Here is a 24,780-nt window from a genome sequence, read left to right as displayed (position 1 = left end):
ATAAAATCCATGCCTAGCTTATCCCACTTCCATTCGGGTATCGGCAATGGTTGCAACAATCCTGCTGGCTTCTGATGCTCTGCCTTTACTCTCTGACATACGTCACAAACTGCTACATACTCTGCAATATCCTTTTTCATTCCGGTCCACTAGAAAATATCCTTCAAATCCAAATACATCTTGGTATTTCCTGGGTGAATCGAATACGGTGAATCATGTGCCTCTTGCAGAATCAACTTCCTGATTTCCGGGTTATTGGGTACATAAATACGGTCTTCAAACCATAGGGTGTCGTGCTCATCCTCACGAAATCGTTTAGCTTTTCCTTGGCTCATTTTCTCCTTTATAGAAGCAATCTCCTTGTCAGTTTTCTGAGCTTCTCTGATTCTGTCCATCAAGGTTGACTGAATTTCTAGCGCTGCTACATAGCCTCTCGGAACTATTTCCAAACATAGTTCATGAAGATTTTCTGCTAACTCCTTGGGTATTTCTCCCGTCATTAACGTATTGACATGGCTCTTGCGGCTTAATGCATCAGCTACTACATTAGCTTTTCCGGGATGGTAATGTAATTTCATATCATAATCTTTGATAAGCTCCAACCATCTCCTTTGTCTGAGGTTCAACTCCTTCTGTGTGAAAATGTACTTCAAACTCTTATGATCCGTGTACACCTCACAATGATTTCCAATGAGGAAATGTCTCCATGTCTTCAATGCATGCACTACGGCTGCTAACTCCAAATCATGCGTAGCATAATTCAATTCGTGGGGCTTTAGTTGTCGTGAAGCATACAAAACAACTCTCCCTTCCTGCATAAGCACTGCTCCAAGTCCTCGACATGAAGCGTCGCAATACACCTCATAATCTTTGGTTTGATCTGGCAAAATCAACACTGGTGAGGTAACCAAACGTTTCTTCAACTCCTGGAAACTTGCCTCACACTCATCAGTCCATTTGAACTTAGTATCCTTCTTCAACAACTCCGTCATAGGCTTTGCAATCTTTGAGAAATTCTCAATAAATCTCCGGTAGTATCCTGCGAGTCCAAGAAAACTCCGGATCTCTCCAACTGTTGTTGGTGCTTCCCACTTGGTCACGGTTTCAACTTTAGCGGGATCTACTGCTATACCTTCTCCGGATATAACATGTCCGAGGAATCCTACTTCCTTCAACCAAAACTCACATTTGCTGAACTTGGCATATAATTGATGTTCTGTGAGCTTTCCAAGTACCAAACGCAAATGCTCCTTATGCTCCTCTTCATTCTTCGAATAAACCAGGATATCATCAGTGAACACTACGACGAACTTATCCAAAAACTCCATAAACAATTTGTTCATCATGTTCATAAAATAGGCAGGTGCGTTAGTCAGTCCAAATGACATAACGGTATACTCATATAGCCCATACCTAGTGGTAAAAGCTGTCTTTGGAATATCCTGTTCTTGAATCTTCAACTGATGGTATCCTGATCGCAAATCGATCTTGGAAAACACTTTAGCTCCTTGCAATCGATCAAACAGATCATTGATCATTGGTAGCGGGTACTTGTTCTTGATTGTTACTTCATTCAATCCTCGATAGTCAACAACCATCCTTAACGATCCATCCTTCTTCTCCACTAAAAGTACTGGCGATCCCCAAGGCGAAGAACTTGGGCGAATATATCCCTTATCCAGTAACTCCTTAATCTGCTTCTTAATTTCCACCAAATCTTTGCTGGCATCCTATATGGTCTCTTTGATATTGGCCCAGTGCCTGGCAATAGCTCAATCAAAAACTCAATGTCTCTATCCGGTGGCATGCCTGGCAACTCTTCGGGAAATACATCAGGAAAATCCTTTACCACTGGTACTTCCTCCTGCACAAGTCCTGTTAGGCAATTTACTTGTGTCCTCTTTGGTACATGCCGGGATACATACTTGATCCTTCTCCCTTCTGGTGTGGTAAGCAAAATTTACTTACTAGCACACTCAATATTCCCTTCATACTTTTATAACCAATCCATGCCTAATATCACATCCAATCCTTGAGATTCCAATACTATTAGGTCTGAGGGAAAAACATAGTTACCAATCCTTAATGGTAACCGATCACACCATAGACTAGCCACATACTCTGCTCCTGGCGAGGTTACTAACATGGGTGACCTAAGGGCTTGGGTTGGTAGGTTATACTTATCCACAAATCCCCTTGAGATGTATGAATGCGATGCACCGGTATCAAAAAGAACGAGTGCTGTAAATGACTTAACCAAAAACTTACCTATTACTGCATCGGGCTGAGCTTCAACCTCCTCCACATTAACGTGGTTCACCTGTCCCCTGTTGAAAGGGTTCGGCTTCTTCCCAGAACTTCCATTGCCATTTTGGCCTTCAGGACATTCATTTGCATAATGTCCTGGCTTCGAACACTTATAGCAAGTGACGTGGCTCAAGTCCTTCTTGGCTGGGGTTGATGGGGTGCTGCGGTTATGGCCATTGCTTCCTCCATTCCCATTACCATTCTTGGTTCCATTGTGATTGTGCGAGCTACCTACTCCATGGGTATGCTGAAAATGTCCTCCTGGTCTAGGGGTAAAACGAGGCTTCTGCTGAGCTCCTGAATTATACTTTCCTTGTCCATACTTCCTCTTGCGGTTCTCAATTTGCTGCTGCTTCCCTTCAATCATAAGAGCACGATCTACCAACTCCTGGTAGTTGTTGAAGGTGGCTACCATCAACTGCATACTCAACTCATCATTCAGTCCTTCCAGGAATTTCTCCTGCTTAGCTGCATCCGTAGCAACGTCATCTGGGGCATAACGTGCTAGCTTACTAAACTCCTCCACATACTGGCCAACTGTCCGTCCTCCTTGGCGCAAGTTACGAAAATCACGCTTCTTCATGGCCATTGCTCCTACTGAAACATGGGCAGTACGAAAAGCCTGCTGGAACTGGTCCCATATGACAGTGTCGACTGGGAAGGTGGCTGTGAAATTCTCCCACCAAGATGCTGCGGGTCCTTCTAACTGATGTGCGGCAAACTTCACCTTCTCCGCATCTGCGCATCCTGCTGTGGTCAACTCCCTAGCTATCTTGCGGAGCCAATCATCTGCTACTATCGGCTCGGTGCTACTGGAAAACACCGGCGGATTTAGCCTAAGAAAACAGGCTAAGTGGTCAACAGGTGGTGGTGGTGGTGGGGTGTTGTTGTTGTTCCCTTGATTCTGATTCTGAGCTAGCAACTGCATCAAGGTGTTCTGCTGCTGGATCAACTGGGTGAGCTCCGGCGGAAAGGCAAATCCGGGGTCACGTCTCTACTATCTTGTTCCTATTGCTCCTATTTACATGGTGGACTACTACTACTGATGAGGTGGTCTACTAGAAATGTTCTACGGTTGTAGACTCCATGATATCTGCTCCTGCTTCATCAACATAGTCATCATCGCTACTATCTTGTTCCGAGTCGGTGCCGTCAATGATGATGTAGTCTTCCGGGCTAATCTCCTTGGGTTCTTCGTCTTCATCTATGGGCATAGGGCCTCCCATAAATATTCCTATCTTGTTTATCAGATCGTCATTCTTCTCCACCAATACTTCAATTTCTTCTTCATAATATTCGCGTGTAGCCTTGAGTTCTCCTCCAGTTCCTTGATTCTAGTCTTAGCCTTCTTCAGATCTATCATGTCGGCGCACATCTGATTCTCCTGTCGTCGAATGTGCTAGTTTAACTCCTGAATAAAAGCTGCAATTGATCTATCTTTCCTGGTGCTGATCATCTCCCAGTGTTCATCTCGGCGCCCACAAATCTGGTAGATAGTATCCTTAAGATCCTTGCGGTAGACTTCTCCAATGCGTCCCATGGCGATGTGTGCTGCCATGCTCTTTCCTAGACTCCAAGTTGGTGCATCAAAAGAAAACTCTATGGGTTCAGTGACTGGCATGAACGTCCTTCTTGGAACTTGAACTTGAATCATCCAGCGCTCTTCTTCAGGTAAAGTGGCGTTGTAGGTTCCCGTGAAGCTTGGTACTCCTATGTTCAGGTATCTAGTGACTTCCTTCAAGTGGCGTCCAAAGGGTGTATCTTCATCCGGTTGGGTGAACTTGTTCCTTGCATCCGCCATCCTAAAGAGTAGAAAAGATGAGAAGTCAGAAGAGAAGAGAGTGAGTAGTGATCTAGGTCTTTAGCTTAGTGGTCGTGTCCTACAGTCAGTGTGTGCTCTGATACCATCTCTGTAGCGACCAGACCTCAAACAGTCTGATCTCTGTGCTCCGGTGTCATCCCTGGATCAGTAATGCTGACACCACACAGTACTCGGAGGATTTATAGCAGAGTAGCAATCACACACTTATTACATCGAGTGTCTCAAAAGAGAACTTATTACAATAAATATGGCTTAAGGCCATCTAGTGACGATAACAGCGGAAGGCTTGGAAGATAAGTGAGTCCATCAACTCCAACGGCATCACTGAGTATAGAACCATGACCTAAAAACTCCTTAATCATCGTCTGAAAAGTCTGCAACATTAACGTTGCAGCCCGAAAACGGGTCAGCACATGGAATATGCTGGCAAGGTAACACATAGAGAATAATGGAATGCAACAGCTATACTATATGCATATTTGGCTGGTGGAAAGCTCTATGGTTACAGTTTTTGCGTAAAGCCAATTTTTTCCCTACTTCAAAGGAATAAATTTAATTACTATCATGGTGGTTGTCAAACATTGAGAATGGTTGACAGCATTCTCAATCCCAATTAAAATAACATCATTAACCCAACAAAATTAACTTTAGAGTAACATGTTGAGATTCACATGATAATCCAGGTACTAGATACTCAAGATGTCCATAACCGGGGACACGGCTAACCATGATTATTTTGTTACACTCTACAGAGGTTTGCGCACTTTTCCCCACAAGACTCGATCGCCTCCGTTTGGTTTCTCGCACTACAGGGTGTTTGAGAAGACGGATGACCGAGACATAGTCTTTTAGAAGTGCTAGCACCTTACGATCGGGTAGACCGTACCACCTACATCCCCTACATCTGCTAGTCTACCACTGTAAGAGTTCGCACAACTTAGTCAACTATGCCAGAGCCCATAATGGCTTGTGGCTGCACACGGAAGTTTCTAGTATGAATAATCTCATGATCCCTTTGAGCCTGGGTGGCGGTCCAAAAGAAAAACAGGCAAGTCCTGGAAACCCCAGGTGCCTCAATCCACCCAGATGTGTATTAGGTTGACACCTTAGATAAACCATTAATTAACAATCTCACATCTGTCATGGATATCACTCACGCAATCCACGTCTACTAGCATAGCATGGCATAATAAGCAAACGTAGAAGTAACTCCCAAAGGTTTGATAATAAACAGGTAATAGGTACTACCTCATCTACTTCCCATCCCACAATTTAATTAGATCCTAATCATGCAATGTGTGAGGATTGATCTAATGCAATAAAACTGGGTTGTAGAAAAGGTATGATCAAAGTGTTACTTGCCTTGCTGATGATCCGCGAAACCTAGAGATTCGAAGTAACAGGCGGCGCACTCCGGGTATTCTATCGTAGACAAATAACAAGCATACAATAAGTACTCATCTAATGCACAGGTAAAACTCAAATAGAAGATCTAACCAGAAAGTTCAACTTAAGAACCCTGGTTTGCAAAAAGAATTGAATCGAACGATGCAAAAGAAATCAAACGGCGAAAGAAAACAACTTCGCTCTAGTAATCTGGATCTAGGGCAAATTTTACAGTAGCAAAAACATGTTTAAGTTGATTATTCGGAAAGAGGGTTTCGAGACGAAACTCCAGGCGCTTGAATCGCCTGATTACGACAAAGGAGCAAAAAGTTATACTAAAACGAAAATCGGATCAGAAATCGCGATCAGAAAATAACCGCGAAAAATCCGACGAAAAAGAAAAACGACGAACAGAATTTTTTTTTAAACAGCACGGAAAACGGGGCGGCGGCGAACCTCGGGCGGCGTGCTGCTCCGGCGAGTCGGCGGCGGGGCGGCGGCGGCGGCGGGCGGCGGCGGCGGCTGGCTAGGGTTAGGGTTTCGGGGCTCGGCGGCTGGGCTCTCTCTCGGGCCAGGGCGGCGGCTTATAAAGCCTCGGCCGGCGGTGTCCTGGCCGAGTACGGCCCAAAGTCGGTTCCACGTTTTTTTTAATAATTCCGCTCGGAAGAAAAATAGAAAGAAATACTAAACGGACTCCAAAAATCACGAAATAAATTTTGCCGGGTTTCTAAAATCAAGCCCGATAAAGTGAACATTTATCTGGGCCCAAACTACAATTTGAAAAACGCGCATTTTTCCTAAATTCAAATAAAAATACCGAAAAACTCCGAAATAAAACTTATTTGATTTTTTTATTAAATCCTCAATATTTCTATATTTTGGGAAAGTCATTTTATTCCCTCTCTCATATTTTTGTAATAGAAATAACTGATGATAAAATAAATAAAATCAAATGATCCTGTTTACATAATTTGAGAAAACTCAAATATGTAAATAACGAAATCCCCAACTCTCTCCGTGGGTCCTTGAGTTGCTTAGGATTTTCTAGGATCAAAACCAAAAGCAAAATAAAATATGATATGCATGATGATCTAATGTATAACATTCCAAATTGAAAATTTGGGATGTTACAGATGCCGGGGCATCCCCAAGCTTAGTTGGTTGCTCATTCTTGGATAATAGCTTGGGATGCCGGGGCATCCCCAAGCCTAGGCTCTTACATCCTTCCTTCATCCATCGTAAGTTAACCCAAAACTTGAAAACTTCAATCACACAAAACTCAACAAAGCCTTCGTGAGATCCGTTAGTATAAGAATAATAAACCACTACTATAAGTGTTGTATCAAACCAATTAATATTTTGTTTTTGTATTATATCTACTGTACTCCAACTTTTCTATGGCAAAAACTCATCAAAGAAAACCATAGAGCCATCAAAATAAGCACACAACACAAAGAAAACAGAATCTGTCAAAACAGAACAGTCTGTAGAAATCTGACTATTTCGAATACTTCTATAACTCCAAAAACTCTAAAAAATTAGGATGACTTGAGAAATTTCTATATTGATCTACTGCAAGTGGAATGGGTATTTTATCACTCTCTGGTAAAATATGAAAATTAATTTCACGAGCGTAAAAGTTTTTGTTTTTTCAGCAAGATCAAACAACTATTGCCCAAGAAGATCCTAAAGGCTTTACTTTGCACAAACACTAATTAAAACATAAAAAACACAATCATAACAGCAGCATAATTGTGCTAACACACAAGAACAGGAAAAAAAAGCAAAAAAATAAATTTATTCATTGGGTTGCCTCCCAACAAGCGCTATAGTTTTACGCCCTTAGCTAGGCATAAAGCAAGGATCTAAGTTTTGTCATCCTTCTTCTTCTTAATTTTCTTGGGGGTATTTTTATCAGGAGTTTTTGTGAACACAACAGTAAACCATATTATCCATAGAAACTTTAGCATTCCTTAGTTGATTTTCATCATAACCCCTTTGATTTCCCGCTACAATCCAAGAATAGTATTGATTAACATTATTAAAAACTTATTAGATTATATCTAGAACGGGGACCTCCTTTTAAAGATTCTCATCAAAGATCTTATTATCCCCAAGAAAATGCCTTAGTGCATAGTCACTATTGTAAAGAATTTTGTCTATCACGAGTTTTTCACGATTCATACCATAAAAATCAAAGATTTCCCTAGCTTCCTGAATTATGTAGTCAAACTCGTTCATAAGAACGAGAGTGGCCAACTTTTTGGCTCTAGGATTCTTTATTTCTGGAAGCTAAAAAAACAATCTTTGCAAAGTAGGATGAGTGTGGATAAATTTGCTTTCAAGTTTCAAAACTAGTACTGAAATAGCATCCGCATAAGATCTAGTAGTTTTAAGTATAGGAGCATCATCAAGACTCAAATTTCCAACGCAATTGAAGAATTCTTGGAGACGTTCTTTTCCCATAACGTTCCCTTGCCCCAAGATAAAAGTTTTAGCATCCAGATTGTCTGTACGTCCCATCTTAGGAGTCATGCCATCATCTGTTGGTGCCATACCTAAATCACTCATGATTGCAAGCATAGAATAGAGCTGACAAGAAAACGGCGAACGGAAAAAGAGAGGCGAATAAAACGACAAATTTTCGTGAAGTGGGGGAGAGGAAAATGAGAGGCAAATGGCAAATAATGTAAATTGCAAGGAAATGAGATTTTTGATTAGGAACCTGGTTATGTTGAAGATCCTCCCCGGCAACGGCGCCAGAAATTCTCCTTGATGGCAGCTGGAACTACGTCGGTATTTCCCCGGTGAGGGAGGGATGATGCAACACAGCGGAGGTAGGTATTTCCCGCAGTTATGAAACCAAGGTTATAGAACTAGTAGGAGAACCAGGCAACACGACGTAAACAGCTCCTGCACACAAATAACAACACCTTGCAACCCGACGTGTTAAAGGGGTTATCAATCCCTTTCGGGTAACGGCGCCAGAAATTGGTGTGTGACGGTAAAAAGGTTGTAATAGATTGGATAAATAGATTGCAAATAAAATAAAGTGCAGCAAAGTATTTTTGTATTTTTGGTTTAATAGATCTGAAAATAAAAGCAAGGAAAAAGTAGATCGCAAAGGCAAATATATGGGAAATAAGACCCGGGGGACGTAGGTTTCACTAGTGGCTTCTCTCGAGAAAAATAGCAAACGGTGGGTAAACAAATTACTGTTGGGCAATTGATAGAACTTCAAATAATTATGACGATATTCAGGCAATGATCATTACATAGGCACCACGTCCAAGATTAGTAGACCATCTCCTGCCTGCATCTACTACTATTACTCCACACATCGACCGCTATCCAGCATGCATCTAGTGTATTAAGTTCATGGAAAAACGAAGTGATGCAATAAGAACGATGACATGATGTAGACAAGATCCGTTTATCTATATGGCGGTAGATATAGATCTCGTCTTTTTATCCTTAGAAGCAACGATACATACATATCGGTTCCCTTTCTGTCACTGGGACCAAGCACCGTAAGATCGAACCCACTACCGGGCACCTCTTCCCATTGCAAGATAAATAGATCGAGTTGGCCATACAAACCCCAAATATCAGAGAAGAAATACGAGGCTATAAGAGATCGTGCATAAAAGAGATCAAAGAAACTCAAATACTTTCATGGATATAAAAACATAGATCTGATCATAAACTCGAAGTTCATCGATCCCAACAAACACACCGCAAAAGAGTTACATCATATGGATCTCCAAGAGACCATTGTATCGAGGATCAAGAGAGGGAGATAAAGCCATGTAGCTACTAACTACAGACCCGAAGGTCTACAAAGAACTACTCATGCATCATCGGAGAGGCACCAATGGAAGTGGTGAACCCCTCCGTGATGGTGTTTAGATTGGATGTGGTGTTTCTGGACTCTGCGATGGCTGGATGAATATTTCGTCGACTCCCCTGTGGTTTTGGGAATATTTGGGTATTTATAGAGCAAAGAGGAGGTCCCGGGGGCACCCGAGGTGGGCACAACCCACCGGGGCGCGCCAGTGCCTCCTGGCGCGCCCTGGTGGGTTGTGCTCCCCTCGGGGCACCCCCAGGTGCAACCAGGGCCCATCTGCTTCCTTTTGGCCCATAAAAAATTATCATAAAGTTTCGTGCCATTTGGACTCCATTTGATATTGATTTCCTGCAATGTAAGAAACATGGAAAAACAGGAACTGGCACTGTGCACTATGTCAATATGTTAGTACCAAAAAATGATATGAAATGACTATAAAATGATTACAAAACATCTAAGATAGGTAATAAAACAACATGGAACAATAAAAAATTATAGATACATTGGAGACGTATCAGTACACCACTGAGTGATCCATCTCCCTCGCGTTGGTCTCCACTCTATGCTCGCCGAACTCCATTGGAGCGCCGCCAGATATCCCCTCTCTATGTGTCGTCGTGGGTGTGCTTGTTGTGTTGTGGGGTGCGATCGAAAGGTTGAAGAGACTAAGGTTATAATGGCTGCCGGAATTAAAGGGGAAGCCGGACGGTGATACGTCTCCAACGTATCTATAATTTTTGATTGCTCCATGCTATTATCTATTTTGGATGTTAATGGGCTTTATTTTACACTTTTATATCATTTTTGGGACTAACCTACTAATTGGAGGCCCAGCCCATATTGCTGTTTTTTGCCTATTCTAGAGTTTCACCGAAAAGGAATATCAAACAGAGTCCAAACGGAATGAAACCTTCGGAAACATGATTTTCTCAACAAACATGATCCAGGAGACTTGGAGTGGGCGTCAAGAAACAATCGAGGAGGCCACGAGGCAGGGGGGCGCGCCTACCCCCTGGGTGTGCCCTCCACCCTCATGGGCCCCTTGTTGCTCCACCGACGTACTTCTTCCTCCTATATATATCCACGTACCCCCCAAACATCCAGGAGCACCACGAAAACCTAATTCCACTGCTGCAACCTTCTGTACCCGAGAGATCCCCTCTTGGGGCCTTTTTCGGAGCTCCGCCGAAGGGGGCATTGATCACGGAGGGCCTCTACGTCAACTCCATGGCCTCTCCGGTGATGTGTGAGTAGTTTACTTCAGACCTTCGGGTCCATAGTTATTAGCTAGATGGCTTCTTCTCTCTCTTTGAATCTCAATACAAAGTTCTCCTCGATCTTCTTGGAGATCTATTCGATGTAATCTTCTTTTGCGGTGTGTTTGTCGAGATCCGATGAATTGTGGGTTTATGATCAAGTTTATCTATGAACAATATTTGGATCTCCTCTGAATTCTTTTATGTATGATTGGTTTATCTTTGCAAGTCTCTTCGAATTATCAGTTTGGTTTGGCCTACTAGATTGATCCTTCTTGCAATGGGAGAAGTGCTTAGCTTTGGGTTCAATCTTGCGGTGCTCGATCCCAGTGACAGAAAGGGAAACGACACGTATTGTATTGTTGCCATCGAGGATAAAAATATGGGGTTTATATCATGTTGCATGAGTTTATCCCTCTACATCATGTCATCTTACTTAAAGCATTACTCTGTTCTTATGAACTTAATACTCTATATGCATGCTGGATAGCGGTCGATGTGTGGAGTAATAGTAGTAGATGCAGAATCGTTTCGGTCTACTTGTCGCGGATGTGATGCCTATATACATGATCATACCTAGATATTCTCATAACTATGCTCAATTCTATCAATTCCTCGACAGTAATTCATTTACCCACCGTAATACTTATGCTCTTGAGAGAAGCCACTAGTGAAACCTATGGCCCCCGGGTCTATCTTCCATCATATTAATTTTCCAACACTTTGCTATTTCTATTGCCGTTTATTTTACTTTGCATCTTTATTTATCTTTATCATAAAAATACCAAAAATATTATCTTATCATATCTATCAGATCTCACTCTCGTTAGTGACCGTGAAGGGATTGACGACCCCTTTATCGCGTTGTTTGCGAGGTTCTTATTTGTTTGTGTAGGTGCGTGGGACTCGAGCATGATCTCCTACTGGATTGATACCTTGGTTCTCAAAAACTGAGGGAAATACTAACGCTACTTTACTACATCACCCTTTCCTCTTCAAGGGAAAACCAACGCAGTGCTCAAGAGGTAGAAAGAAGGATTTCTGGCGCCGTTGCCGGGGAGATTCGCGCCAAGTCAAGTCAAGATTTGATTCCCGACAATGAGCCATTTCTGGCGCTGTTGCCGGGGAGTCTACGCATAAGTCAAGACATACCAATTTTGTGTTGTGAAGTTTTCAAGTTTTGGGTAAAGATTTGATGGATTATGGAACAAGGAGTGGCAAGAGCCTAAGCTTGGGGATGCCGATGGCACCCCAAGGTAAAATTCAAGGACACCAAAAAGCCTAAGCTTGGGGATACCCCGGAAGGCATCCCCTCTTTCGTCTTCGTCTATCGGTAACTTTACTTGCAGCTATATTTTTATTCACCACATGATATGTGTTTTGCTTGGAGCGTCTTGTATGATTTGAGTGTTTTCTTCTTAGTTTACCACAATCATCCTTTCTGTACACACCTTTTGAGAGAGACTCACATGATTTGAAATTTATTAGAATACTCTGTGCTTCACTTATATCTTTTATGCTATATATTTTGTGGCTCTAGTGCTTCACTTATATCTTTTAGAGCATGGCGGTGGTTTTATTTTATAGAAATAATTGATCTCTCATGCTTCACTTATATTATTTTGAGAGTCCTTTAGAACAACATGGAAATTTGCTTTTAGGAATAATATAAAAACTTTCATAGAAGTGCATTGAATACTAAGAGAAGTTTGATACTTGATGATTGTTTTGAGATATGGAGATGGTGATATTAGAGTCATGCTAGTTGAGTAGTTGTGAATTTGAGAAATACTTGTATTAAAGTTTGTGATTCCCATGGCATGCACGTATGGTGAACTTTTATGTGATGAAGTCGGAGCATGATTTATTTATTGATTGTCTTCCTTATGAGTGGTGGTCGGGGACGAGCGATGGTCTTTTCCTACCAATCTATCCCCCTAGGAGCATGCACGTAATACTTTGTTTCAATAACTAATAGATTTTTTCAACAAGTATATGAGTTCTTTATGACTAATGTTGAGTCCATGGATTATACGCACCCTCACCCTTCCACCATTGCTAGACTCTCTAGTACTGCGCAACTTTCGCCGGTACCATAAACCCACCATATACCTTCCTCAAAACAGCAACCATACCTACCTATTATGGCATTTCCATAGACATTCCTAGATATATTGCCATGCAACTTTCACCGTTCCGTTATTATGACACGCTTCATCATTGTCATATTGCTTTGCATGATCATGTAGTTGATATCGTATTTGTGGCAAAGCCACCGTTTATAATTCTTTCATACATGTCACTCTTGATTCATTGCATATCCCGGTACACCGCCGGAGGCATTCACATAGAGTCATATTTTGTTCTAAGTATTGAGTTGTGATTCTTAAGTTGTAAGTAAATAAAGTGTGATGATCATCATTATTAGAGCATTGTCCCAGTGAGGAAAGGATGATGGAGACCATGATTCCCCCACAAGTTGGGATGAGACTCCGGACGAAAAATAAAAAAATAAAAAGAGGCCAAAAAGAAAAAAAGAAGGCCCAAATAAAAAAAATTGAGAGAAAAAGAGAGAAGGGACAATGTTACTATCCTTTTGCACACTTGTGCTTCAAAGTAGCACCATGATCTTCATAATAGAGAGTCTCCTATGATATCACTTTCATATACTAGTGGGAATTTTACATATAGAACTTGGCTTGTATATTCCAATGATGGGCTTCCTCAAATTGCCCTAGGTCCTCGTGAGCAAGCAAGTTGGATGCACACCCACTTAGTTTCTTTTGTTGAGCTTTCATACACATATAGCTCTAGTGCATCTGTTGCATGGCAATCCCTACTCACTCACATTGATATCTATTAATGGGCATCTCCATAGCCCATTGATACGCCTAGTTGACGTGAGACTATCTTCTCCTTTTTGTCTTCTCCACAACCACCATTCTATTCCACCATAGTGCTATATCCATGGCTCACGCTCATGTATTGCATGAAGATTGAAAAAGTTTGAGAACATCAAAAGTATGAAACAATTGCTTGGCTTGTCATCAGGGTTGTGCATGATTTAAATATTTTGTGTGGTTAAGATAGAGCATAGCCAGACTATATGATTTTGTAGGGATAACTTTCTTTGGCCATGTTATTTTGAGTAGACATGATTGCTTAGTTAGTATGCTTGAAGTATTATTATTTTTATGTCAATCTTAAACTTTTATCTTGAATCTTTTGGATCTGAACATTCATGCCACAATAAAGAAAAATTACATTGAGAAATATGTTAGAAAGCATTCCACATCAAAAATTCTTCTTTTATCATTTACCTACTCGAGGACGAGCAGGAATTAAGCTTACAGATGCTTGATACGTCTCCAATGTATCTATAATTTTTGATTGCTCCATGCTATTATATTATCTATTTTGGATGTTAATGGGCTTTATTTTACACTTTTATATCATTTTTGGGACTAACCTACTAATCGGAGGCCCAACCCATATTGCTGTTTTTTTTCCTATTTTAGAGTTTCGCCGAAAAGGAATATCAAATGGAGTACAAATGGAATGAAACCTTCGGGAACGTGATTTTCTCAACAAACGTGATCCAGGAGACTTGGAGTGGGCGTCAAGAAACAATCAAGGAGGCCACGAGGCAGAGGGGCGCGCCTACCCCCCTGGGCGCGCCCTCCACCCTCGTGGGCCCCTCATTGCTCCACCGACGTACTTTTTCCTCCTATATATATCCACGTACCCCCCAAACATCTAGGAGCACCACGAAAACCTAATCCCACCGCCGCAACCTTCTGTACCCGAGAGATCCCATCTTGGGGCCTTTTCCGAAGCTCCACCGAAGGGGGCATTGATCACGGAGGGCCTCTACGTCAACTCCATGGCCTCTCCAGTGATGTGTGAGTAGTTTACTTCAGACCTTCGGGTCCATAGTTATTAGCTAGATGGCTTCTTCTCTCTCTTTAAATCTCAATACAAAGTTCTCCTCGATCTTCTTGGAGATCTATTCGATGTAATCTTCTTTTGCGGTGTGTTTGTCGAGATCCGGTGAATTGTGGGTTTATGATCAAGTTTATCTATGAACAATATTTGGATCTCCTCTGAATTCTTTTATGTATGATTGGTTTATCTTTGCAAGTCTCTTCGAATTATCAGTTTGGTTTGGCCTACTAGATTGATCTTTCTTGCAATGGGAGAAGTCCTTAGCATTGGGTTCAATCTTGCGGTGCTCGATCCCAGTGACAGAAAGGGAAACGACACGTATTATATTGTTGCCATCGAGGATAAAAAGATGGGGTTTATATCATATTGCATGAGTTTATCCCTCTACATCATGTCATCTTACTTAAGCATTACTCTGTTCTTATGAACTTAATACTCTAGATGCATGCTGGATAGCGGTCGATGTGTGGAGTAATAGTAGTAGATGCAGAATCGTTTCGGTCTACTTGTCGCGGACGTGATGCCTATATACATGATCATACCTAGATATTCTCATAACTATGCTCAATTCTATCAATTGCTCGATAGTAATTCATCTACCCACCGTAATATTATGCTCTTGAGAGAAGCCACTAGTGAAACCTATGGCCCCTGGGTCTATCTTCCATCATATTAATCTTCCAACACTTTGCTATTTCTATTGCCGTTTATTTTACTTTGCATCTTTATTTCTCTTTATCATAAAAATACAAAAAATATTATCTTATCATATCTATCAGATCTCACTCTCGTAACTGACCATGAAGGGATTGACGACCCCTTTATCGCGTTGGTTGCGAGGTTCTTATTTGTTTGTGTGGGTGAGTGGGACTCGAGCGTGATCTCCTACTGGATTGATACCTTGCTTCTCAAAAACCGAGGGAAATACTTACGCTACTTTACTGCATCACCCTTTCCTTTTCAAGGGAAAACCAACGCAGTGCTCAAGAGGTAGCAGATGGCCAGGTATATCGACAGGCCCTGATGGCAGTTCTAATTTGCAACACGTAACTCCATCGTGCCACACATAACTGCATCGCGTGGCAACGCGCGTGGCACAACCACATGCATATGGGGCCCCGACGTGATCGTGTGCACGCCCAAACACTGGCAAAGCGCGTGCGGAGGGACGCCAGCAGACCTCTCCGCGGTCGCCTCAACGGTGAGCAACCAAAAGCTGTCCATAGCCGAGCACGTCGACGGACGCAAGCAAAGCGTGCCACGGCGCCTAGCGGCGAGCACAGAGCGCGGCGGCGCCTAATGGCGAGCAGAGCTTGCCGAGGGACGCAAGCAGAGGCCGACATAGTGATATGTGGCAAATAAGATGAACTGTGTGAGCGATGTCAGAGACATCAAGCACAAATCAGATTAGAGTTGTGTGTGTGATATGTGGCATACAGTTGATCTATCCGAGCTGTTTGTGATGGAATAAGCCAAGTGTGTTGCCGGCAAACACTTGCTGGTATATAACCTTAAATTTAACCAAAAAAGTGTTAATGCATGTTACAAATATTGTATAGCTGGAAACTATGTTCAAATACGAATCCAATGATATAATCTTTGGCGACATGCATTCGTATTTTATTAGTTAAATTCTATTTATAAACCAGGATGGGGGTATAGTAGGTAATTAAATTGCAAACCTTTTTTTGTATTAACCGTATGTGTACATGTCCTTTCATCCTACTCTCGCACGTCTTGTCACCCCGCTGCCGCAGACGGCTTATAGCCAAGCTTGCGTAGCATGCGGGGGTGTTCTTTTGGCCAAACGGTGGTGCCAATGAATCATCGGTGAGCCCGTTCCCGTGCAATCTCGCAGGTTCCCGCGCAAGCTTCCCGCCCGACTCAGTGAAATCCCCCAAAATCCCAATGCTTACTGGCCTGCTATATAAACCCTCACGGCCAGCGAGTCCTGCGTCGCATTTTCCCCTCCCTCCCTGTAGCTTATCTCGTCTGCTTCTCCCACAATCGCCAATGGCACCGGTCCATCGTCATCGCTCAGCCACACCTCCATCATCAGAGGACAACTCCAGCTGGGAGGCTACACCGCGGCGGCGCCTCAGTCCCCGACGTAGTGTAGTGCATGTGGCATCCCTGTTCGGTGTGCGCGGAACACCCACCACATGCTCCGCCGCCGGTGCCCGTCGGCAGCTGTTGCCTCTACACAACCGTCGAAAGCCAGGGCCATCGCCCGCTCCGCCGCCGCGGCCCAAAGGCGGGAGGTGGCTGTCGTGGCCGCCAACCCACTGCCGTCCATCACCCGCTCTGCCACCGCGGCACAAATTCTGGACTCCAGGGATATTCTTATATCTCTCAAAACGCTCTCCAATTCCTCTGTGCTTTTGTTCTTTTATTTCTGTTTGAAGAAATAGAAAAGGAAGAGCAGCAGCAACTCAGCGCAGCCGGGAGCAGCCCGGCAGTGGCCCATCTTCAGCGCACCCGCACCAGCCCACCTAGCCCTCCAGATCCTTTTTCCACCTGAAACTCACATACCCCTCTCTCTCACTCGTCCCACGTGGCATAGCTGGACCCACGCGTCAGTGGATTTTCTATAGCACTAACCCATCTTTCTCCTACCTCTCCCCTGTCCTTTACACGCACGCCATGGCCATCGTGGCCGAGCCAGCCGTGCCCGCGCCCCCTATTTAATCCCAGCCGTGCCCTAGGGTTCCTCCTCCTCCCTCTTTCTCCTCCGCCCGCCGCCACAGGTAAGGAGCTCGCACGCGCCCGCTGCCTGGCCACCCGATCGCCATGTCCGAGACGTGCGAGAGCTCGTCTCCGCCATAGGAACTCCCGCCGACCACCTGCTTCCTTGACGGCGCCGCGGGACGTCAGTATGCTGCGCCAGCATCCTCTTCTTCCCCTACAACACGGACGCCAAGTCGGAGGCCGTTCTCTGCTCGCCATCATCTTCGTCTTCTTCCTCGGGTGAACTTGTCGACGGCCGAGTCCGTTGCTCCTTGTGTCCCCAAGCTAGAACGACTCCTTCAAGCCCCTCAATGTGAGCAGTCGCACCTCCTCATCAGTTCTTCTCATCCGATTATACCCTGTTTCGTCCATCTCTGTCGAGCCCGAGCGCTCCTCCGTCGGACCTCGTCTCCGGCGAGTGTTCCGACCTCTCCTCGTTGGCTGTGTGCATCCAATAGGGACGAAACGTTCTGTAGAACCGATTCCCTCCTTTCAGCTTGCCGTTTTGTTCCTTGGTGCATCGGGCCCGACCTCCTCCACCGCTCTCTGTGCACAGCGCCGCCGCCTCCCCTGTTTTACTCTGCTTCGCCCGCATGCCTCGCGTCGCCGCACCGCGACCACACCACGGCAGTTGCACGCCCGAGTCGAGCCCGAGCTCGTGCTCGAGCAGCGCCTCAGCGCACGTATGCATCTGCACCCTCCCGCACACATTCGACCCTCTCCGTTTTCGTGCAATAGCCGCAAAGCACCACCCACGCGGCTCCGGTCTCCTTCTCCTCCATGCCCGGGACGAGCTGTAGGTCGTGCTCGAACGCCTACGCAGACGGCACACCCGCAGCCACCCCGCTTGTAGGCCAGCAGCCCCACCTATTTCCGCACCCCCGCCGTCGGCCTGTGATCGAGATGATCGCCATATTTCTCGCCGGCGTCGTCACCTAGTTCTTCTGCGATCCATGGAGAAGCAGGCTCTTGCATTTGGATTATTCATAAGTTCCGATCTCCCTTTCTAGCCACGAACAAAGCACCAGCGCAGTGGTGAGTGCCCAACGCACACACCAGGAGGTCGTGGGATCGAATCCTTTAAATTGTGCACACACCACGCACACTTGGGCTACTTTCGCTGCTGGGCCACTGCACCGTGATGCTTCTGGCCCAAGTATGTTTTTTTTCTGCTTAGGGTTTTATCATTTTCCAGTGCAATCATAATTACATCATTTTGCCACTGTTTTGCATTGTTAATAACTAATTAACCGTGCATCGGTTTAAAACAACTTATATATAAAATATGCTTAGTTTTTCATCTAGTTTCATAATATGTCTTTTTCATCCATGTTTAAAATGCTTAAGATGTTGTTTGTTTAAATTTGCTTAAATAACTTGCTAAAATGATTTAATTCATAACTAAATAACTGTAACTCGGATTTTAATAAACCTTATATGTAAGCAGGGTAGAAAAATGCCTAGTTTAACATGATGCACTCACCTAGCATGTTTGACAACTCTAAAATTATGTTTAGGGCAGAACAGTAACAAACTTAATATATGCATATGAGGAGTTTCCGGACTTGTTGTTTTGTTGTTCCGGCCTCATTTAAACTTGCCTAGATTAGATAGTTTCATCATGTGACACCTCTTGCCATGCTAACAACATTTAATCTTGTTGGGTACCTAAACGAGAGAGAACTAAATAATTGATGTGGTGTTTCGTCAATATGCAACGGAGTTGCATATTGAGCTCCACTTAATTTGTAGGATTGCTTGTGCACTTTGCCATGCCATGTATCTTTAAACTGGACATGCATCATATTTAGTTGTGCATCAGGCCATGTTTATGTGGTGGTTGTTTACTATGTTGGTTGCTTCTTTCCGGTGTTGCTTCTTCGGGTTGGTTCCGATAACGTCGTGTTTGTGAGGAACCGTTCGACTACGCCCGTTTGTCTCCTTCATGGACTCGTTCTTCTTCCTTGCGGGATTTCAGGCAAGATGACCATACCCTCGAAATCACTTCTATCTTTGCTTGCCAGTTGCTCGCTCTTTTGCTATGCCTATGCTACGATACCTACCACTTGCTTATCATGCCTCCCATATTTTTAAGCCAAGCCTCTAACCCACCTTGTCCTAGCAAACCGTTGTTTAGCTATGTTACCGCTTTGCACAGCCCCTCTTATAGCGTTGTTAGTTGCAGGCGAAGTTTGGAGCTTGTTCCATGTTGGAACATGGATATTTTGTTGGGATATCACAATATCTCTTATTTAATTAATGCATCTATATACTTGGTAAAGGGTCGAAGGCTCGGCCTTATGCCTGGTGTTTTGTTCCACTCTTGTCGCCCTAGTTTCCGTCATATCGGTGTTATGTTCCCGGATTTTGCGTTCCTTATGCGGTTGGGTTATAATGGGAACCCCTTGACAGTTCGCCTTGAATAAAACTCCTCCAGCAAGGCCCAACATTGGTTTTATCATTTGCCACCTAGCCTTTTTCTTTCCCTTGAGTCGGCCGGCTCAAGAGTCATCTTATTTTAACCCCCCGGGCCAGTGCTTCTCTAAGTGTTGGTCCAAACTGAACGATGTCCGAGGCTACCAGGGGCAACTCTGGGCTAGCTTACCCGATGTCTTGCTCATTCGGTGTGCCCTGAGAACGAGATATGTGCAGCTCCTATCGGGATTTGTCGGCACATCTGGGTGGCTTTGCTGGTCTTGTTTTACCATTGTCGAAATGTCTTGTAACCGAGATTCCGAGCCTGATCGGGTCTTCCCGCTAGAAGGAATATCCTTCGTTGACCGTGAGAGCTTGTGATGGGCTAAGTTGGGACACCCCTGCAGGGATTTGAACTTTCGAAAGCCGTGCCCGCGGTTATGGGCAGATGGGAATTTGTTAATGTCCGGTTGTAGAAAACCTGAAGTTGACCTTAATTAAAATACATCAACCGCGTGCGTAACCGTGATGGTCTCTTCTCGGCGGGGTCCGGGAAGTGAACACGGTGTTGGAGTTATTGAAAGTGCAACTATCCGTAGGTGGTTTTGGTAATTCATAACAACATATAGCTCATTGAGCTAATGCTATTCCAAGATGATTATTTCAGGAAAGCTCAATGATTGGCATGGCATGGATGTGAAAGTGGAACCCTCAAAATGCTAAGGACAAAGGATTGGCTCAAGCTCAAAAGCTCAAGACTCTTCATTTTATATTTTAGTGATCCAAGATCACATTGAGTCTTTAGGAAAAGCCAATACTATCAAGGGGGATGAGGTGTTGCTTAATGAGCCTCTTGCTTCATGTGCTTAGTGATATGCTCCAAAACCCTCAACTACTTTCCCATATCCACATATGACCTAAACCCTAAGCCAAACTCGGTCCTACCGATTCTTCCTATCCGGCGCCACCGAGTTTCACTTGTCATAAGCCACTGCCAAACCCTAGCAATTCGGTTCTACCGATAGGGATCTCAGTCTCACCGAGATGGGATTGCAAACTCTCTGTTTCCCTTTCGTAACTTTTCGATCTCACCGAAAGAGCGAATCGGTCCCACCGAGATTGCAATGTAAATTCAGTGTTTCCCCTTTGTAACTTTTCGGTCTCACCGAAAGAGCAAATCGGTCCCACCGAGTTTGCGTGACCAACTCTCTGGTTAGCTAATTACCATATTCGGTCTCACCGAGTTTGTGTAATCGGTCTCACCGAGATTACGTTATGCCCAAACCCTAACCATATCGGTCCTACCGAGTTGCATGTCAGTCCCACCGAAAATGTCTAACGGTCACTAGGTTTACATTTTCGGTCCGACCGAGTTTGTTGATTCGGTCCCACCGAGATTGGAAAACTGTGTGTAACGGTTGGATTTTGTGTGGAGGCTATATATACCCCTCCACCTCCTCTTCATTCGATGAGAGAGCCATCAGAACACATACACCATTCCAACTCATATGTTCTGAGAGAGAACCACCTACTCATGTGTTGAGACCAAGATATTCCATTCCTACCATATGAATCTTGATCTCTAGCCTCTCCAAGTTGCTTTCCACTCAAATCTTCTTTCCACAAAATCCAAATCCTATGAGAGAGAGTTGAGTGTTGGGGAGACTATCATTTGAAGCACAAGAGCAAGGAGTTCATTACCTACACACCATTTGTTACTTCTTGGAGAGTGGTGTCTCCTAGATTGGCTAGGTGTCACTTGGGAGCCTCCGAAAAAATTGTGGAGTTGAACCAAGGAGTTTGTAAGGGCAAGGAGATTGCCTACTTCGTGAAGATCTACCGCTAGTGAGGCAAGTCCTGTGTGGGCGATGGCCATGGTGGGATAGACAAGGTTGCTTCTTCGTGGACCCTTTGTGGGTGGTTGGTTCTTCGTGGACCCTTCGTGGGTGGAGCCCTATGTGGACTCGCGCAACCGTTACCCTTTGTGGGTGGATCCCTCCGTGGACTCTCGCAACCATTACCCTTTGTGGGTTGAAGTCTCCATCAACGTGGATGTAGGATAGCACCACCTATCCGAACCACGGGAAAAACATCCGTGTCTCCAATTGCGTTTGAATTCTCCAAACCCTTCCCTTTACATTCTTGCAAGTTGCATGCTTTACTTTCCGCTGCCAATATACTCTTTGCATGATTGCTTGAATTGTGTGATGATTGCTTGACTTGTACTAAAATAGCTAAAATCTGCCAAGAACTAAAATTGGGAAAAGGTTAAGTTTTATTTGGTCAAGTAGTCTAATCACCCCCCTCTAGACATACTTTTGATCCTACAAGTGGTATCAGAGCTTTGGTCTCCATTTGCTTTGATCTCCATAGCTTTTGGTGGTCATAGCCTTGGTTTCACAACCTAGGAGAGTATGGTGTCTAGCGAGGGAAATTATCACCATAGAGGTCCCTACTTTGATGGTACTAATTTTGCTAGCTGGAAGCACAAAATGAAAATGCATATTCTTGGACATAAACTCGCCGTTTGGGCTATTGTGTGTGTTGGTTTGCAAGGTGACTTCTTTGATGGGAGAGAACCAAACCGTGAAGCTACCGCGGATGAGTTGAAGATGTTGCAATACAATGCTCAAGCTTGTGATATTCTCTTCAACGGATTGTGCCCCGAAGAATTCAACAAAATCAGCCGTCTTGAGAATGCGAAGGAAATTTGGGACACTTTGATTGATATGCATGAAGGTACCGACTCCGTCAAGGAATCCAAGTTGGATGTGCTTCAAAGCCAACTTGACAAGTTCAAGATGAAGGATGGTGAAGGTGTCGCTGAAATGTACTCTAGGCTTGCTCTCATCACAAATGAGATTGCCGGCTTAGGAAGTGAAGAGATGACCGATAGATTCATCATCAAGAAGATTCTAAGAGCCTTGGATGGAAAATATGATACCGTGTGCACATTGATCCAAATGATGCCCAATTACAAAGATCTCAAGCCAACGGAGGTGATTGGAAGAATTGTTGCTCATGAGATGTCACTTAAGGATAAAGAGGAACTTCACAACAAATCAAGTGGTGCCTATAAAGCCTCATGTGAAGCCCCTACATCATCAAGTGAGAAACAAGACTTCAATGAAGAATTGAGCTTAATGGTGAAGAACTTCAACAAGTTCTACAAGAGTAGAAGCAAAGATAGAAGCTTCAAGTCAAGGTCCTACAATGACAAAAGATCTTTTAGTCGAGAGCGAAACTGCTACAGTTGTGGAAGACCCGGACACTATTCCAATGAGTGTACGGCTCACTACAAGAGAAGAGAAGATTCTCCAAAAAGAAGAAGCAAAGAATCACCACCAAGAGAGAGAAGGAGTAGAGATGATCGTTATGAACGAAGATACTCACGGAGAAGCAAGGATTCGGAAAGGAAGGAAAAATTATCAAGGAGCTACACAAGACGAAGACATCAAGCTCATGTTGGTGAATGGTTATCCGGCTCCGACTCCGACAGCCACTCCGAGAGAAGTTATCACTCCGACTCCGAAGATACTCAAGATGAAGGTGTTGCCGGTGTAGCACTTGTGTCAACCAACTCCTACGATACATTTGACTCACCAAATGAAGGAATTGGAAGATGCTTCATGGCCAAAGGTCCTAAGGTAACACACCCCGAGTATGTTGATTTCAATAGTGATGAAGATGACTTGTTAGGTGATGATTTGCTTATTGACAACTCTAGTGATGAATACTATGATGAAATGTCAATTAATCATGCTAATCAAGATAAAACGAATGACAATGACAAGGAAAAGATTGAGGCTCTAACTAAAGAACTAAACACTCTTAAGTTAGCTCATGAACTATCTTCGAAGATCATCGAGAACTTTTAAGAGCTCATGAGAAATTACGCTTTGAAAAGCTCAATCTTGAGCAAGAGCATGAGTTCTTAAAAGCAATCAATGATGATCTCCGCAAGAAAAGTTCTTCTTACATTGCCAAGCGTTTACTCTTATCCACTTACATGCCTCAAGTCAAGTCTAGTAACAAGAACAAGAAAGATTCTTCCTCTAGCAGTAACAATGATCATGCTAAATCCAATATTGTTGCTTCTAGTAGTTCTCTTGATTCCACTAATGACTCTCTTAGCCAAGTTACACTTGAGCAATAAAATAGCTTATTGAAGGGAATTATAGAGAAAGGAGTTTACAAAAGACTTGCCGGGAGCAAGCAATTCGAGGAAATTGTGCGCAAGCAAGGAATGCACCGGAAGAATCAAGGCGTTGGTTTTGAACGAAAGTTCAATGCCAATGGAGTTGAGTGGGAAGAAGATCAATACCCCAAGACAAAATTTGTTCCTCAACAAGACAAGTATGATACTTCTTTCAAGGGGACACAAGCTCAAGATGATCTTCCACCACAAGACTACAAGCAAAAAGGCAAGGACAAGCTTCAAGAGGAAATTGACGCATTTGAAGAAGCTCCTAAGACCTTAGTCAAGTGGATTCCCAAGACTACTTCAAGTTCCACTTCATCAAGTACGACTACAACTCCAAGGATTCCCATCAAGATGATGTGGATCCAAAAGAAGAAGAACTAGAGAGTCCTTGAGGGTGACTCCGCCAACATACTTCACTCTTATCATTTTGGCAAGAACAAGTGCAATCAACTTCCACATCCTGCACTAGTTCAAGGAGTCACAAACCCTCTTGTTGGTAAGACAAGGGACAAGGTAACCTAAAAGTTTTCATGGACATCATATTGTGTGTGCATCACTCTATGTCTATGGATATCCTTGTTTGTTCCTTGTGGGACTAACCCATGTAGGTATTGAAAGTGCAATTCACTCAAATGGATAGATCCAAGTGATCTAAATCAACATTGAGCATCCACATCTTCAACATCTACATGAAGTCATCATCGATGAAACCCAAGGTTAGTTCATCCCTCCAAGGGGGGATATCACATCTAGGGGGAGCTCTACTCTAAGACTTGAGCTAAAGCAACTCTAAAGATGTGAACACAACAATGCTTTATGTAAAAGTGGTAACCCCACTTGAGCTTAAACGATGAGTATGACCTATGATCAA

This window comes from Triticum urartu, chromosome 3A (assembly GCF_056163025.1).
Source record: "Triticum urartu cultivar PI428250 chromosome 3A, HENAU_Tu73, whole genome shotgun sequence".
In the NCBI taxonomy this organism is placed as follows: Eukaryota; Viridiplantae; Streptophyta; class Magnoliopsida; order Poales; family Poaceae; genus Triticum; species Triticum urartu.
Note: the sequence above shows the minus strand (reverse complement) of the source record.